The sequence below is a fragment of the Heterodontus francisci genome, chromosome 37, assembly GCF_036365525.1.
Source record: "Heterodontus francisci isolate sHetFra1 chromosome 37, sHetFra1.hap1, whole genome shotgun sequence".
In the NCBI taxonomy this organism is placed as follows: domain Eukaryota; kingdom Metazoa; phylum Chordata; class Chondrichthyes; order Heterodontiformes; family Heterodontidae; genus Heterodontus; species Heterodontus francisci.
In genome coordinates this window covers 12,004,026-12,022,820 of record NC_090407.1, presented here as the reverse complement: position 1 = coordinate 12,022,820, position 18,795 = coordinate 12,004,026, and the positions used below count along the sequence as shown (strand labels likewise).

At 40.3% G+C, this 18,795-nt stretch overlaps 1 protein-coding gene across 3 annotated transcripts in view; it reads right to left on the bottom strand.

The window, feature by feature from the left end:
* acot7 (acyl-CoA thioesterase 7) overlaps nucleotides 1-18,795 on the bottom strand; it is a 262,472-nt gene that overhangs the window by 217,519 nt on the left and 26,158 nt on the right. The gene's annotated exons all lie outside the window — the stretch shown is intronic.

Genomic DNA, 18,795 nt, shown 5'->3' with positions numbered 1-18,795 from the left:
ACAGATGCTCATTTCAGACAATCACAAATGTTTGCTCCACAAATGTTCAACATTTTGGTTCCAACAGCTTTCGGTGCAACACTTTTGAAGTTAGATGCGCTGCTATCACATCAGTGCCAATTCAGAGGCACCATTTTATGCCAGTGCCAATTCAGAAACATAATTTTTAAATGCAATACCATTTTAGAAGCTTTATACCTTAAAACACTATGGATGAAAGAAACGGTTTCAAAATCATGGGTATAGCTCTGAGAGCCGGCTATGTTAATTCCACAGTAACTCTACTGGAAAACCTAAAGAACGGGAACTATATAGTTCACCATTTTGGGCATTGTAGCTGGTGGTCTGAGCTCAAGCAGGATTAGAGTAAAGAACACTGAAAGATCATCGTTCCCATTTCATTTACTGTGTACACGGTAAAGGGTGATTATGAAGAATTATCCTATGCGAAACAAACGGGAAACTTGTAAAGCTGCGAACATATTCTTTATAGCATCAAGAATCATTTGCTATTTTATGCTTCTCAAGGAAAGATTCTTCTGTAGCATATCAAATGGATACTCTGCTAATTAATTAATCATAATTTTTCTTTAATAAAACAAATGAACTGGTGTGTTACTAAGTCAACTGGCCTGGGAATGGCCAATTAATATGCAAACGTGCACTCGGATGCTTCAGATTCCGGTTCTGTAGGAGATCAATACAAAGTTGAGATTGTTGTCTGGAGGTTTTTCTTTACTCAAAGAATAATCAGCAGGTGGAACTGACTTTTGGACAGGGCAAGGGAAGCAAAATCCCTGAAATAATTTAAGGAACAATTGAACAATGTGGGAATTACAGATTTGTTCTGGGTGAATGAACCAAAGAGCCTCCCTCCTCTGTATCTATTATATGATCATCTGTAAATTGCTGTGGTGATAACAGAATTAATTCAGTTTTTGGTTATTAACAACAGATACAGTGAACAGCTCCTTTAAGCCTGCTGGGTTGTTTTTACTATTCACACTGTTTTTCCAGGTGGTAGGACACATGCGTTGATAGCTTTGCATTTCAGGTATCTTATCAGCTGAATAACATCTTCTCAAGGCTGTCCCTTTTAACTCCTGCTCCGAGTCAATTAGAAATGATACATAGTCAGCTCCAAAATGAAAGTTGTCATCTTTGGAATCCCTAACAATCTCATTCACACCAACTAGCAATCAACAACGGAATGCCTCTCTTTTGTTAATACTTGCTTGGATTAGATAGCCTGGCAAAAATGAGAAGCCAGCACTGTGCACTCTAATTTGGTGTGTCAAATTAATTTCTAATTGTTCATAATACTGTCAAAGACTGAGTGAAATGGAGAAGACAATCCACAATATGCTGACCATGAAGACACACAAATGCATGGAACTAATATTCATCAGTGCATTAGCAGTCAGCAAAAAAGAAATGGGCTTGAAAGATTAGGGCTTGTACATCATAAGGAACCTTTAATACTTATCAGCACCGCAACCGTTCACATTGAGCTAATACAGCATGGTAAATTAAATCATTCAAGGTACCCAAGAACCAATGGGCAATAGGACTCAGTTCATTGAAAAGTATTGTATTGCTCTGGAACACAAAAGGACCAGACAGGGGAAACATGTGGGTGAAAGCTACCATTCCATCATCACATGCATAACCACCACTTTATTTTTCTTCAAGCGTTTGACCTAAAACAATCTCATTTTTCACCCAGTCCACAGAGCATTACACAGACATGAAACTACTGGTTATAAGACGAAACCCTATGAAGTTAAATTTTCAAAGGTAGAGGTGAAAATGCTTCTTTCACATATTCACAACCTCCAACAAATAAGTTTGTTGCATTACGTTGTAATTAGTATGTTTCAACATACATTTACAACAACAACAATTTGGATTTATATAGCAACTTTAACATAGTAAAATGTCCCAAAGCACTTCACTGGGGCATTATCAAACAAAAGGAGCACCTTAAAGGAGCAGAGAGAGCAAGAGATGCAGAGAAGTTTAGAGAGGGAATTCCAGAACTTAGGGCCTAGGCAGATGAAGGTATAGCTGCCTATGGCTGAGTAATTAAAGTCCGGGATTCGCAAAAGATCAGAATTGGAGGAATGCAGAGAATTTGGAGGGTTGTAGGGACGGAAAAGGTTACAGAGATCGGGAGGGGGCAGACCATGGAGGGATTTGAAATCAAGGATCAGAATGTTAAAATGGAGGTGTTACCAGACCAAGAACCAATGGAGGTTGATGAGCACAGGAGGAGATGAGTGAACGAGTCTTGGCGAGAGTTAGGATACAGGCAGCTACATTTTGGATGAGCTCAAGTTCATGGAGGGTTGAAGATAGAAGGCCAGCAAGGAAAACATTCGCATAGTCAAGTCTAAAGGTAATAAAGGCATGGATGAGGGTTTCAGCAGCAAATAAGCTGAGGTAGGGATGTGGATGGACAATGCTATGGAGCTAAGTGGGTTTGGTGATGGTGGATGTAGTCAGAAGCTCATCTCAGGGTTCAACTCTAAGGTTACGAATGGTCTTTTTCCTGTCTCAGACATTGGTCAGGGAGAACAATGGAATTGATTCATTGAAAAAAAATTGTATTACTCAGCAGACAGGGGAATCATGTGAGTGAACGTATGATCCACCGTTCCATTGTTACTAAGTATCTTTGAATTGAATGGCAATGTATAATCTGGAAGTTTATATCATTCCAACAAATGTGTGAACCCCTGGCACATAAAGAGCTAATCATTCTAATGCACCATGATATAAAATCAATGCATACTGTTATGACAAGGTGAGAAAGATGTCGATGGGTCTTTTACTGTCTTCACCTGGTCTTATTGTAACTGACTTTAATTTTAAACAGTGTTTTGAGCTCCCCCTTTGGTGAATCCTTGTTCACAGCTTTCCAATTATAAGGCAAAGAAATGAGCACACCAGGTTTTCTTTAGGTTTAAAGAAGAAAAGTGAAATTGATTAAACTTACTTAAACTCTAATTCAGTTAACGCCTACGGATACAAGCCCATGCTAGCATGCACACGCGATACGCACATACAAATAGAGACAGAAAAGGGAAGAAAAATAAAATGGAGAGGTTTGAGGTGATCTCTGAAGCGGGCTTTTTTTTTAAACTGTGCTTCGAGCTCACTGTAGGGCCCTTGATTGTAAGTAGACTTGCTTTTCATTGGGGCCTAGTATTCTTCTTAAACCTTGTTCTCTGTAGGAGACTTTTCTCTCTTGGGGTTCATATGTCTTCAATGGTTTCCAAAGCTGGAGAGAGGTCTTTTCCAGTCCAGGAGCAAACAGCTTTCTAAGTTCAAAATTCTGTGGCCAGCACAAATTCAAAAACCCAACAGCCAGCATGTGACTAAACTGGTCTGACCACTTTTCTGGGTATTGGGGAAGCAGGGACTGGGTCCCTTGTTCCAACACTATCTACCAGCATGCAAATGTCTTTCCAGTCAGGGGCTTGGCAATTCCTTGTGACAGACTCTCTTTTCTTCCCAGCCACAATTTTAAGTTTTAATGTTCATGTGGCGAAATAATGTGTGACTTAGTCTTGGCAGGTGGGGGGGCTTGCCCGACAATACATAGAGTTAAAATACAAAGTAAATTCTGGGCAGTCTTGATTCAATCCTGGGTGGGGGTGGGGAAGCCCCTCTACAGGGTGGTCTTTGGCTGTACCCCCACCCAGGCAGGTAGGGAGGGCTTGTATGCCTGCCTGGAGTGCTGGTAGCCTCATCTGCTGCTGGATGCCCGCCTGCAAACAACCTGCCCCGTCACATTGGGAAACTAGCAGTCGACTGGAAAATCCAGTCGGCCTCCTTAATCCTTGCTTACAAAGCTCTTAACAAGCCTAATTGCCTGCTCGCCTCTTAGGGAGCGGGCGGCTTTCCCAGGCCCTGAATGCACGTTGGCCAAAATGGCCAACTTCAGGAATGGGGTCAGGAAGCCAGCATGCTGGCCGGCCTAGTAATTTTCGGGCCCTGTCCGCCTCCACTTCTGACCTCAGCGGAGCCCAAAAATTCAGCCTTGGGTGTCCGAAATGGAGAGTGTTCCATTGCACAGCATCAATAACTCTTTCCTTGAGGAGTACTAAACTATAAAAAGCAGTTGAAATTGAATTCCTGTTGAGTCAGCACATGAAGTATTAAAAAGCGGGCTAGTCACTATCAAAATGGAACCTACTATCAATATTGTTCCATTCACCTTGAACCACAAAACGGCTCATAGCTGCATTTCACACAATTATTCCCCGTCCATCATCTCATTTCCAGAAATCAGCATATCCAGCAACACAGCGGGAGCAGTGTAGGCCTGCTTTCCGATTGGGATAAACACGGGCTTCAAAGAAGAACAGGGCTGCATGCTGGGAATGCAAGTAAAAATAACCGCTGAGCTTACAACTTTTTCTGGCCTGTAATGAAACACCTCCTCCACATTCAATAAATTGATTTTCAGTTAGGAGAGAACAATTACTGGTGATTTTGCCACCGTGATTTAGCAACAGGTGGGTTGCACAATTTCCAGTTGAAATCTACATTCAAGCATTTCCATGCTAACTACTGGCACAGCTGTCAATGGAGTAACCCTTGTATGCACCTTTGTGCTTGTGAGTTAGAATAGGCTGCAAAGGGATATAGACACATTAAGTGAGTGGGCAAGAACATGGCAGATGGAATATAATGTGGGGAAGTATGAAGTTATCCACTTTGGAAGGAAAAATAGAAAAGCAGAGTATTTCTTAAATGGTCAAAGACTGGGAAATGTTGGTATTGAGAGATCTGGGCGTCCTTGTACACAAATCACAAAGTTAACATGCAGGTACAGCAAGGAATTAGGAAGGCAAACAGCACTTTAACCTTTATTACAAAGGGATTGGAGTATAATAGCAAAATAAGTCTTACTACAATTATATAGGGTCTTGGTGACACTACACCTGGGATGCTGTGTGCAGTTTGGTCTCCTTACCTAAGGAAGGTGTTACGACCATGGTAGGAGTAATGCACTGTTATTTCAGTCCCACTACTCCACAGGTCACAACATATTAGTAAAGTTTCCCACCTACCAGAAAAATAGCCAAATTAATCACTTTATCTATCCCCAGAATAAAGTTTCTTTAAACAACAAAATTAACTATTTATTAATAAACCAAGTTTTAAATGATAATGAGATGAATCTATACGTATGAAAAGATTTTATAACTCTTCCTAAATCTTCCTAACCCTCATGCACATACAATCATTCAATTACCAACGGTTAACTGGAGAAAATCGTTATATTGATTTTATAACAGTTTCTTAGGGATAATAAAATAACTAGGTTGTAACTCCTGGTAGTATTTTCCTGGATTGGTGGGGTGTCCCAGAGTTTAAAAGGCAGATGCCACTCGATGTCTCTCCAGGTGAAATTAATGAACAGTCTATGGTGGGTAGGCATTCAAGGTAGTTCGTCTGCAGCAGGCATCGCATAGATCTTTGCGCAACAGGTTGTAGCAACAGGTTGTAGCAACAGATCTATTTACATTTTAAAGTAGCAGTCTAACAGTAGAAACTTTCCTGAGATTTCAGGAACTTCCACAAACACAAAAGTCAACAGGAATTACTCTCAGCAAAGGAGCCTTCTCCACAGAGCACAGCAACTACAGAACTCACTCTTGAGATAGGAATTCTTGACTGGAGGCAACAGCAACTTGCCACACCCGAAACACAGGCTTCCTTTCTCCAAAGCAGTGTTTCCCCTCAGTGTAGCAATTCCTCTTTTCTCTGGGTCTCTTCAGGCATAAACAGCAACAAGGGTTTTAGCTCCCCCATGTTAAATTTAACTCCTTCAACATTCTTTTGACTTCATGAGGAGATTAGAAATTTACCTGACACAGGAATTACTTTTCAAAAGAAAGAGTTTTCTCACAGCTGCATTCCTGGCCAGTTTCCAGCAGTAACCTTTTGAGCTGCTCACAGCTCCCCGGTCAGTCTTACACTGTCAAAATGAAACTGAAAGCCTCTTTCACAAACAATAAGGGTCACAAGACAATTGTAAAACCTTCAGGTTGCCTGGATACAAATTGCCCCGCAACCTGGACTTCAAATACCAAATGTCAACATTCAGTCACTGTTCACAGAAAATAGCAACAGGTCTTAAAGGCACACAGACCTCTTAGTTTTTTTTTAAAAAACAAAACTCTTATGACAGGATATACTTCCCTTAGAGGGAATGCAACAAAGGTTCACTAGATTGATTCCTGGGATCAGGGGATTGTCCGATGAGGAAAAATTGAGTAGACTAGGCCTATTTTTCCTGGAATTTAGAAAAATGAGAGGTGATCTCTTTGAAACATATAAAATTCTTATAAGGGCTTGTCAGGGTAGATGCTAGGAGGATGTTTCCCTTGGCTAGGGAGTCTAGAACAAGGGGTCACTGTCTCAGAATCAGTGGTTGGCTATATAGGACTGAGATAAGGAGAAATTACTTCACTCAGAAGTTTGCGAATCTTTGGAATTCTTTATCCCATAGAGCTATGTGTGCTGAGTATATTCAAGAGACCGATAGATTTTCGGGTACTAAGCGAATTAAGTCATATGGAGATAATGCGGGAAGGTGGAGTTGAAGTAGATCAGCAATCATCTTACTGAATGGCGGAGCAGGCTTGAAGGGCTGAATGACCTACTCCTGCTCCTATTTCTAATGTTCTTTTGTTATGTTCTAATGTCAGTGGCTCAGAGGAACAGAAAAATTAAAATGAATGATTTAAAAAGAAAGTAATGGATTTATGCAACACCTTTCACAATATCAGGATGTCCTAAAGTTCTTTACAGCCAATAAAACAGTTTTGAAGTGTCGTCACTGTTGTAATGTAGGAAACAGAGCAGTCAATTTGAGCACAGCAAGCTTCCAGAAGCAGGAATGTGATAATGACCAAATAATCTGCTTTTAGCGATGTTGGTTGAGGGATAAATATTGACCCTGACACTGGGGAGAACTCTCTGGTCTTCTTTGAATAATGCCATGGAAGCTTTTACATTCAGCTGAGGGGGCAGATAGGGGCTCGGTTTGACATCTCATCTGAAAGACAGCACCTCTGACAGTGTGGCACTCCCTCAGTACTGCACTGGATGGTCAGCCTAGATTTTATACTTAAAACTTGAACCCACAACCTTCTGATTCAGAGGCCAGAGTGCTACCAACATGAGCCAAAGCTGACCAGTGGATTCAGCACTGCTGCAGCAAAGAAGATTATACCATCCATAATGTGAGCTGAACCCAACTCCCAGCCATAGTTGATGCGCTAATCAAGTACTAATATTTTTATATCGAAAGATTTCAATTCTTTGTGTTTTTCCTCCCTAAAAACTGTATCCTAACCATGACCACAGCAACTCCATTAGAATGGTGCAGAGTCTGTTTGTTGTCAAAAATTTAAAGAAACAAATGCAGCACATAGATGCAAGCAACAATAAACCGGCATTGTAATTTTATACAGTCCATCAATATTTTAATATTAACAATTGTCAAGGTCCTGTAGTTTTTTTTTCTGGGAATATGCGGTTTGCCTTTATGGCTTGCAAAGGATCAGTATTGCTTTAAGAACCAGCAAGCCTCAGGAGTTATAGGAAGGTGCATTTTTGTTGCCTTAGAAACAGCCATTTGGAGACTGCGATTCAAAGGGTGCATTCTCGTTACTATAGAAACAGCCACTGGGAGTGAGTATCATGTGATACATTTGTTACAATTCAGTTTTGAACTGGCTCTTAGTTGAAGACAGTTTGTTCTAACAGAACACAGATACACAGACAGACAAAGGACACAGCTGTGGTGTTAGAGCCTGGAAAAAGATCCCTCAACCATTTAAACTGAAGAAAGAGGATTTTAGTCTGTTTAATTATCACTCAAAATTCTAAAAAAGTCAAGCCTAAACGGATCTCTCGTAACTTAAAGTGAAGAAAGGGAAATTAGACTACGACAATCTTTTATCCCACAAGAGTCGTTAATTGTTAAAATTCGCTGGGGAAGGAAAGCATCATCTACTGCTGAAGTTAGACTATGGACTGTTCTACTGCAGAAGAACCTTTTTCCCCATCGGACAGCTGTGAGGACTTCAAGTAACATTGGACTGTAAATTTGCAAGGACTCTAATTTTTTCTATTTTAAATGTTGTTTATATCTTCATAGTGCTTAAGAATTGAGTTCTTCTAATTAAAGAGTTAATTTGTTGATTTAAAGACACCTGGTTTGGTTAGCCTCATTCAGGGGTTAATAGATGGTACAATTTGGCTGGGTCTTTCTTTAATTTGGAAAGTTTTCAATGATATGTTAGCCGATCTGTGGAACGACGCGATTGAATTAACAGTGCGTTAGTCCCACCACAATCAGAATTGTATATTTTGATTGGGGGCTTTGAGTGGAGTGGTCGGTCATAACACAATGTTTGACCTGGGATTTTACCTCTTCTTGTTATGACCAGGTGAGAAAGAGGTCCAGTGGCCCCTTTCACCCAGTCTTACTATAACAGGGTTTAATTTTAAACACACCGTGTTTTTAGCTCCCCCTTGGTGAATCCTTGTTCACTGCTTTCCAATTATAAGGCAAAGAAACCATCATAGTCTTTCATACGTTTAAAGAAGACAGTGAAATTTTATTAAACTTAATACATGACACGCCCACACTAGCATGCATACGTGATACACACATGAAAATCGGGACAGAAAAGAGCAGAAGAAATAAAGTGGAAAAGTTTGAGGCAATATCTGAAGAGTTTTTGTTACGGGTCTTCGAGCTCACTGTAGAGTCCTTGCTTGTAGGTTTGTTCTTTCTTTTCATTGGGGCCCAGTATTCTTCTTAAACCTTGTTCACTGTAGGAGACTTTTCTCTCTTGGGGTTCGTGTGTCTTCAATGGATTCAGAAGCTGGTGAGAAAGAGATGGGAGCAGGCAGACAGACAGGAGGTCTTCTTCAGTCCAGGAGCATTCTGCTTTCTGCCAGTTCAAACACTGTCTCGACAATTTGAAACTCCCCAAGTTGGCCAGCAGGGTAGTCACGTGACTGACCGGTATAACCACTTCTGGCTTTGTAGATTGTGTGTCAGGGAATGGTCCTTTGTCTACAAACACTATCTGTTAATATGCAAAAATGTCTTTCCAGCCAGGGGCCTGGCAACCCCTTGTAACAGGCCTTCTCTTCTTCCCAGCAACAATTTGAAATTTAATGTCCACGTGGCAAAATTAACATGCCTGCATGACATTCTTTTGGCATTTATTGCGAGGGGAATCGAGTATAAAAGTAGGGAAGTTTTACTGCAGCTGTAAAGGACATCCTGTGGTACACCACATCTGGAGTACTGCGTACAGTTTTGGTCTCCTTATTTGAAAAAGGATATAACTGCGTTAGAAACAGTTCAGGAGAAGGTTCACTCGACTCATTCTGGGGATGAAGGGCTTATCTTATGAAGAAAGGTTAACAGGTTGGGCCTACACCCGTTGGGAGTTTAGAAGAATGAAACATATAAGATCCTGATGGGAACTGATAGAGTGGATACCGGGGAGGATGTTTCATCTTGTGGGGGAGACGAGAACTAGGGGACACAGTTTAAGAATCAGAGGTCTCCCTTTTAAGATGAAGATGAGGAGATTTTCTTTTCCTCAAAGGGTCTTTAGTCTGTGGTAGCTCTTCCCCAGAAAATAATGGAGGCTGGGTCATTGAATTTATTCAAGGCTGAGTTAGATAGATTTTTGATAGGCAATGAAGTCAAGGGTTGTGAAAAATGGAGTTGAGACCACAACCAGATCAGCTACGATCTTATCGAATGGCAAAGCAGGTACGAAGGGCTGAATGGCATACTCCTGCTCCTAAGTCCCATGTTCCTATGTTTTGAATTCTAACCATCTTTGACTGATCATAGAATATCAAGTCAATAAGGCTGGCACAACACATTCTGTCAGTGGCACTTTAACAAACACAAGCTCAACAAAAATCACACAACAAAGGCTGTAACCTGTATCTTAACCATTGCACCGCTGAATAAAGTAGTAATTCCATGCAACAAATGCTACAGCTATTATTTAACTGCTGCACTGCCCATTAAAAGAAAACTCTATGCAGACACTCAGTGAGTCTATTCACTACTAAGCTATCCATTGATTAAAATACTTCTTAAAACATTGTTAGCTGTCCATACAAAATTCCCCTTTTGTCAACAGTGAAATGTTTAAAGTACTTTACTGAGGTCAATTTAACTCAATTCGCATCACTCTCATCTCCAAGTTGAATAGTTGTGGGTTTAAACCCCACTCCAGGACTTGATTTTAGATTGGCATTCCGGTGCAGCACTGAGGGAGTTCTGCATGGTTGGAGGTACCGTCTTTCAGATAGCAAGCTAAACCAAATGACACAGGTGTGTCTTTCAGTGATTCAGGTGGCTGTTAAATCTCCCATGATTTGAAGATGTTGGGACTTCTCCTGGACTCCTGGCCAATTTTCCTCCCTCAAATAACAGCACACTAACAGTTCATTCACCTTGTTTCTGATTGTGGACAAAATGGCTGTCATGTGTGCTTATGCAGTAACAGTCACTGCACTTCACAGTAGTTCATAGCATGTGAAGTGCTATAAAAGTTTCTGAAACAGGTATGGTACTACATAAATGCTTGTTTAGAACAGAATTTAACTAGCATTATTTTACTGTTCAATAAACAAGATATACCTAAATAAGAACCCAAGTTAGAAGAACAAATGCTGCAATTCATTGTGATTAGTCAAGCATTTGGTATTTCTATACTTGCTTATAAACTGGTAAGTCTCCAACTTCTTCCCATTCTGATGAAAGGTCACTGATCTGAAATGTTAACTCCGTTTCTCTCTTCACATATTCTGCCTGACCTGCTGAATGTTTCTAACATTTTCTGTTTTTATTCGGTGTTTCCATATTTATCTAACTTTATAAGAACTGACATTTTTTTTGTAGAATTTATATGAAGCAATGTAACTTCAACAGCCATTCTGTAAATGTAGGGTTAGTAAGATTTCCAGGAAATGTCAGAAACACTTTCAGTTTTGAAGTTTGGACCCTAGCTAGTTTAAACTACCCTGGTTGCTGAATGTATTTGGGGAGAGCTCTTAATTGGAGCAATGCACCAGAAGGTTGAAAGCACCTGTTGGTGGCTGGGCTATAAACATAGCTGAAGAGTTTTTGCTCCAGAAAAAGCAAAATACTCATCACACATCAAACTGAACAATGACTCACTATGTAGACCGTGAATATACCACACATCAAAGACTTGTAGGTGATAGGTAAATTGGCCATTGTAAATTGCCCCTAGTGTAGGTAGGTGGTAGGGAATATGGAATTACTGTAGGGTTAGTATAAATGGGTGGTTCTTAGTTGGCACAGACTCGGTGGCCGAAGGGCCTGTTTCAGTGCTGTATCTCTAAATAAATAAATAAACAAACAAAACTATTGACTGTGTGCCATCAAATCCTATCAGAGTTTAATTCAGAGAGAATAAGTTCAGAATGTTTTCCCAATTCGTTCAATACAGTACAAAAGCAAAATATTGCAGATGCTGGAAATCTGAAATAAAAACAGAAAATGCTTGAAATACTCAGCTCTGGCAGCATCTGTGAAGAGAAAAACAGAGTTAACATTTCAGGTGGATGACCTCTCATCAGACTGGAAAAAGCTAGAGGTGTACAGGTTTTAAGCAAGGAAAGTACAGGTAGGTGGTAGGGGAATATAGGGACAGGTGGGGATGTGGTAGGAATATGGGATTAGTGTAGGATTAGTATAAATGGGTGGTTGATGGTCGGCACAGACTCAGTGGGCCGAAGGGCCTGATTCAGTGCTGTATCTCTAAATATAAAAATATAAAATAAAATATAAATATAAAAGGGCAAGGGGAGACAGCAAGAACAAAAGAGAAGACCTGTGATAGGGAAGACAGGAGAAATTATATGACAAAAGGGATGATGGTGCAAGGCAAAAGGAGATAGAATCATAGAAAGTTTAAGGCATAGAAAGAGGTCACTTGGCCCATAGTGTCTGTGGCAGACGAAAAACGATCCACCTATTCTAATCCCACCTTCCAACATTTGGTCCATAGTTCTGCAGATTAAGGCACTTGAAGTGCACATCCAGACTCCTTTTGAATGAGTTGAGGGTTTCTGCCTTAACTATCCTTTCAGACAGTAAGAATAGTTAGGGAACAGGAGTTAGAGTTCTCAGTAAATAGATTTACTGATCGGCATGGAGTCAATGGGCTGAATGGTCTCCTTCTGTGCCGGAAATGACTCTATAAACATTCCTCTCTTTGCTGTTTTTGGAACCATACTGTTCACAAAATGGCTGTCACACTTGCCTACACAGTGATCATATTTCTAAATAATTCACTGTGTTTTGGGATACTTCTCAGAGATGTGATAAAGTGCAGGTCAGAAGCTAGAAATCCTGCAGAGAGTAACTCACCTCCTGACTCCCCAGAACCTGTCCACCATCTACAAGGCACAAGTCAGGAGTGTGATGGAATACTCTCCACTTGCCTAGATGGGTGCAGCTCCAACAACACTCAAGAAGCTCGACACCATCCAGCACAAAGCAGCCCACTTAACTGGCAAGCCATCCACCACCTTCAACATTCACTCCCTCCACCACCGATGCACAGTGACAGCGGTGTGTACCATCTACAAGATGCACTGCAGCAACACATCAAAGCTACTCAGGCAGCACCTTCCAAACCCGCGATCTTTACCACCTAGAAAGACAAGGGCAGTAGATGCATGTGGGAACATCACCACCTGCATTTTCTCTTCCAAGCCGCACACCATCCTGACGGAACTATATCGCTGTTCTTTCACAGTCGCTGGGTAAAAATCCTGGAACTCCCGTCCTAATAGCACTGTGAGTGTACCTACCCCACAAGGACTGCAGCAGTTCAAGAAGGCAGCTCACCACCACCTTCTCATGGGCAATTAGGGATGGGCAATAAATGCTGGCCTGGCCAGCGACACCCATATCCCATGAAACAAATTTTTAAAAAACATACGCACCAGTGCCACGATGGTCCTGCCTGTGACGTCCACCACTGATCCTGCCAAAGTAGGCGAGGTGAAGCAGGGCAACAATTAATTTCCAAATTACAGTTGGACACTCATACCACTAGGGGTGCAACCCATGCTCACTAGAGGGGATAGATCAGAATCCCAATGAAGGGTGGCCTCAAGGCATCCTTACAGAAACTGCCAGGAATGCTGGGAACCAGTGTACCTGGTCTAATGTGTAGCTTTTTCACCGCACTCCCGGAAGAAACAGCAAGATTACACCAGACGGAACATGGATGTTTGGTCCCACGTTCTTTCCTAGTTTTTGATCAAAATGTTGAAAAAGATTTCCATACACATTCCACTCCAACCTAGCTCCACAACCTTCTCCAGGCACGCTCTAGCCCAGCATACACCTCCCATTCTCCTAACTGCTTCGTTACTCCTACACCTCCCATTCTACTACAGCTGGTACTGTCTTAGCCAATGTACTGTTGCATTCTGCAATCCCTCCTCTAACACCTCTTCGCCTTCCTTCCCACCTTAGACAGCCTCCTGAAAAATACTCTGCTACCTTCAGTCACCTCCCCCAAGCCTATCCCGCTTCCTGCTATGTCTATATTTCCCTATAAAATGGATGTTCTGACAGACAAAAACAGCAGTATAAATGTAAATTGCACTTGTTATTATAAACTCAAACGCATGGCTGCCCAAAGGTGTCAGAGCAAGGTCCTTATATAACAACAATGCAAAAACTACAGCTCAAAAAAAAACTTGTTGACAGCTGCCTCTGGTAGGTGGTCAGTAAACCAGCTCCTTGGGTAGTTACTGGTTCCTATGGTGCCTCTAGTACTGCCTCTTCTTTCATATTGACCTGCTGCCACTGCAGCAAGAGGTTAGTGTCAAATAAGTTCTGTTGATGGACGTTAAATACCTAGTAGTTGAAGGTAATAGGGTGAACAGGTGTTGGGTGTTGATTAGTTCATTGTACTCTGCTGTATATAAAGAAGAGCCAGCCAGCACTGGCTGGAGAAGTAAATTTTGTGGTAAGTAATAAACAGTTTCCACAAAGCATCCTAGTCTCTGTCTTCACAAATGTCTTGGAAGTATCTGTATAAGAGGCAATGCTGTGATATAAATGGGGCGTCAGATTTTGATCTTTTAGCTCTTGGAATACAGCCTGAATTTGAGAGCCAGACACCTCGAGTAGATGGTCAGTAACTACAGGACAATTTTTTTTTCTCCTTTAATTTTTCAACCCAGTATTCACATCAAGGATTGCTAAGTCTTGTAGTGTGCACAGTTAAATGTGAGATAATGCTCTACCCATCCTGGCCAAATAATGTGCCTTTAGTCCAGTGATGGGCAAAATAAAGCTTGGATGCCATATCTAGCTCATGAATTAATTCAATCTGGCCCACATGGTTATTGTCAAACTATGTTTGAGGGAAGGAAATCAGTTTGGTTGCTTTTATCTGTATAGAGTAGATGTTTATTGAATGACCACATGCTGTGGCACAGTGGCTGGAAAAGGGCTTGATGCCTTATGGGAGTGGACTGCAGCTGCCACATGTGAGGAGAGGAGTACACATGGGTGGAGCACTGAGATCAACACAAAGATTTACAATGTAAGTAACCATCTGATTGTCTTATTTCTGCTGGCTTTGTGTTGAATACTGGAACGGAATTTACTGAAGGGGATTAAAGTGGCAGTGAACATGGTAAAGGTAGTTTATTAAATTTACCTGTTACTGTGCCAAATATTTTCATTGGATAATGAACATTTATGCTGTTCTGATTTTAATGATCAATAATATCATTCCAATCAATAACACTAAAGTAATATTGATGGAAAATCTGATCTGTACCTTTTTTCGTTAAAGCATTATTAAATACTTAAATTTAAATGCAACACTTTGAATATTGTATAGTAGCTACTATAATTTAGATGGGGGAGGGGTCTGTTGTACCCCCAATCCATTTGAAAAGGGGTGCTTCAATCAAAAAGAGCATGAGTAGTATAACAAAGAAAAAAACTTATTTTATGTATCAGCACTTCATATGAATTGAAGCAGCTTTCTGGGGTACAGTATTTGTGTGCAATTTGGTTCCTTGATTTTGATGTGACCGCTGTTACAACCTGGTGAGAAAGGTGTCTCGGGGTCCCTCAGCCTTCACCTGGTCTTATTGTAACAGGGATTAATTTTAAACAGTTTTTAGCTTCCCCCTTGGTGAATCCTTGTTCACTGCTTTCCAATTATAAGGCAAAGAAACTAGCACAAACATGTTTTCTTAGGTTTAAAGAAAAGTTGAAATTTATTAACTTGAACTTTAAACTATAATTTGATGCCTATGGATACATGATGTGCCCACACTCACATGCATATGTGATACACATATACACATGAAAAGAGAAGAAAAATAAAGTGCAAAGGCTTGAGGCAATATCTGAAGAGTTTTTGTTACGGTTCTTCAAGCTCACTGTAGAATCCTTGCTTGTAGGTAGATCTCGCTTTTTGATGGGGCCCAGTATTATTCTTAAACCTTACTCGATGTAGGAGACTTTTCTCTCTTGGGGTTCATGTGTCCTCAGTGGATTCAGAGGCTTGTGAAAAAGAGATGGGAGCAGACAGATCTTCTCAATCAGGAGTAAACAGTCGGAATTCAAATTTTGTACAATTCAGAAAACCCCAGGTTGCTGAGCAAGTTAGTCATGTGACTAACTGGTCTGACCACGTCTTGGATTGTGTCACCTTAGTCTCTGGAATGCTCCTCTTGCACACAATACCTAGTAATCTAGATCCATTGTGGGCTGAATGCATCAGGGAATGGTCCTTTGTCCTTTCAATCACCGTCTGTTAATATGCCAATGTCTTTTCCTGCTATGGCTGATCTGTTTAACAAGTCCTTTCTTCACTCCAGTAACAGTTTAAAATCAATGTGCTTCATTCTTGGCAGGTGGGGGTCTAGCATGACATAACATTAGTGTTGCCAGGCCTGACCAGAAAAATACCCTCCAACCATAACCCAAATGAGCTCATCAAAGAAGAGAAAGGTTGACACTGAATGCCATGATTTTGTGCCCAGATGAGAAAAAGCAATTCAAGAACATTTGTTTGCTGAGGTGAACTGTTGCTATATCAAACAATATCTGAGACCCTGGACTACAGGTGAAAAGTAAAGTAAACAATCTCTCCTATCATGAGTTGTAATTTCAAAGACAGCCTAGTTGTTGACTTTTATTTGAGGCATCACTGAACATTTTGAGCTCACAGTAAGAATTGGCATCAATGCAGTCAAGGACAGCAGGAAAGGATTTTATTGGAGGCTGCAACTCAGTGCATGTTAAAATTAGGAGTGGAGAAAAATCTGCGAGTGTGACCACTGAAGCCTAAATCTGAAAACATGTTTCTTTACTGAAAAGAAATAGAGAAAATCCAGAACAGATTATTTTTCTACATTGCACTATTCATCAAGAGGTCCTCTGTTTTTAAAAAAAAAAGTTCAAAAACCAATTTTGTGGACACAATTATAAAATTCAAGAGGATTAAACCACAGGCAATCTGTAATGCTGCTTGTGGAGTTCATGGATGTTCTGTATCTTACCACTGTAAGATGGTGTCGTTTGGGTAAAGCTTTGAAGAGTGTGGGAATGGACAGTGGTTTGCATTTGAAAATGAAAGAAAAATTTGGATTTTCCACAGTTGAATGAAGCAAATTAGCTCTCTGATTTTTGCATTCATTGTTCATGTGGCCCATCATATCAACAAACAATGAAGGGGCTTTCTGCTCATGACTTGCATTTCAATGTCAAGTCATTTATGACAGTTACTCCTTTTTCACCCAATGAAGTACTTCAGTCACTTTCCCACTTTGACCGATTACTGTTTGCGATCAAAATTTAAAGTACATATCATCACTATTTGACTTGCATGACAATTTTCTCGCTGTTGATTTTAGAATGATAGAACTTGGCCTGTCTTTACTATCCTCACAATTCATAATTGTTGGCAACACTCCACAAGACCTCCAACTTGAGCTTATTGACCATGCATTTCTTGTGGAGCAACTCAAATTGGTGCAGCTTCCTGAGTTTTACATCTCAAATAAAGCTTTCCAAAGATACATGCTTGGAAGATGCTTGTGCTGTTTGGATCAATATACAGATGCAAGCAGACATTTTCTGTGAAAGTCAATAAATCAAGACATGGATCCTCAATGAGCAATGACTATCTTGCAGCAGTGCTTTGCATTGCAATAACAGATGATGCTTGACTTCAGTTCCCTGCACATCAGAGGCTTTATTCTTCCCTTTGAGTTTCTTTGTTTTTCTTTAGTCCAATTTTCAATATACAAGTCTAAGATTATATTGCAATTGCTTCTACACACTATTCAAAAATCAGGCCAAACATTATTCCTTGCAATAAAATTTTAAATATTGGTGGTTAGTTGATTTACTAATCTGTAGTTAAAATATAAAGTTCATAACTGCTTCAAGATTTTCTTTTTCAAATTTACAGCATTTGACAAGTGAAGAATTTTACAATTTTAGTTAAGGTTTTTTTGGGGGGGGTAAACCTATATCATGTCCATTAGCATATTAACTTATTTTTAAGTGTGGAAACAACACAAAGGGTTCTTTATACAATAAATGTCTTTAAATTTTTAATGGTAGCTGTTGATGTAATTCACTTTAAGTGTGCGGCCTGCAAAAGTTCACCCTACAGCCCAAATAATGGCCCAGCCCTGCTTTGCGCCCAAAACAGGGAGCATCTACTATTGTCACTTTGACATTTCCTTTTTCTCACCAGCCATTCCTGTAACCGTGCTAATTCGTAAACCATTTCGGACAGTTATGTGCTACAGGCCCTCATATGCACTGGGAATTCGGGTGAAACTGCCCAAAACCCATTTCTTGTAGGACCATTACAGCCAAAAGACAGAATACCTGCATCCCTCAATCTGGCTGAGATCCAAACCCACAAGTAATAAGACTATGTGCACCATTCAGATCCACTGCAATCCACCCCACCCTCCCCATAATAAATCCATTCACTACTCTTTTTAACCTTGATTAAAATCTGCTGTAGTACAAACTACATATTGAGAATTTAACTCCCTTTTTACCTTCCTCTCTGTTCTTGAATGTAGTTTCAATGATGGTAAAGGAAACCATAAACTTTGTATTTTCCCATCTTCAGTCAGACCATTGTTCTTTATAGGAATGTTTTAATCATTATCCAAAACATTCAGTGGCGATGTAAATGTGGAATATGCTACATTAATTCAGGCTCTCAGAATATGTTTATACAATAATGCAAGAGCCTCTAGCATAAGTTACTCTAGTATTAGCACTATTTTATTATTTCTATACAAAACAGTGGCCCTGATGTAACAACTTGAAATTGGCATGTTAAATACGAGTGCTTCCCTTTTTTGTTAAATTCTGAAGGTTTGTGGTTAAACCTGAAAAGGAATCCATGGGTTTATTTTTTAAACCGTCAGAGCTCTGGACTGTAACTGGTTACTGGAAGGCACCTGTCTTCAAATAAAGACCCAGAAGGGGTTGGTTATGACTTGAAGTTTACAGAGAACTGGCAAGTTAAGATTGAGGGCAGGAGGCTAGACTTCTGCAATGTTTTTTGTTCCACTTTGAATTGTCACAAAAGGCAGTTGGGGATAAACAGTGGTTTGAAAAGGAATTAAAGAATCAACTTGCCAAGAATAAACCACTCCAACTCAGTGTGCCAGTTCTTT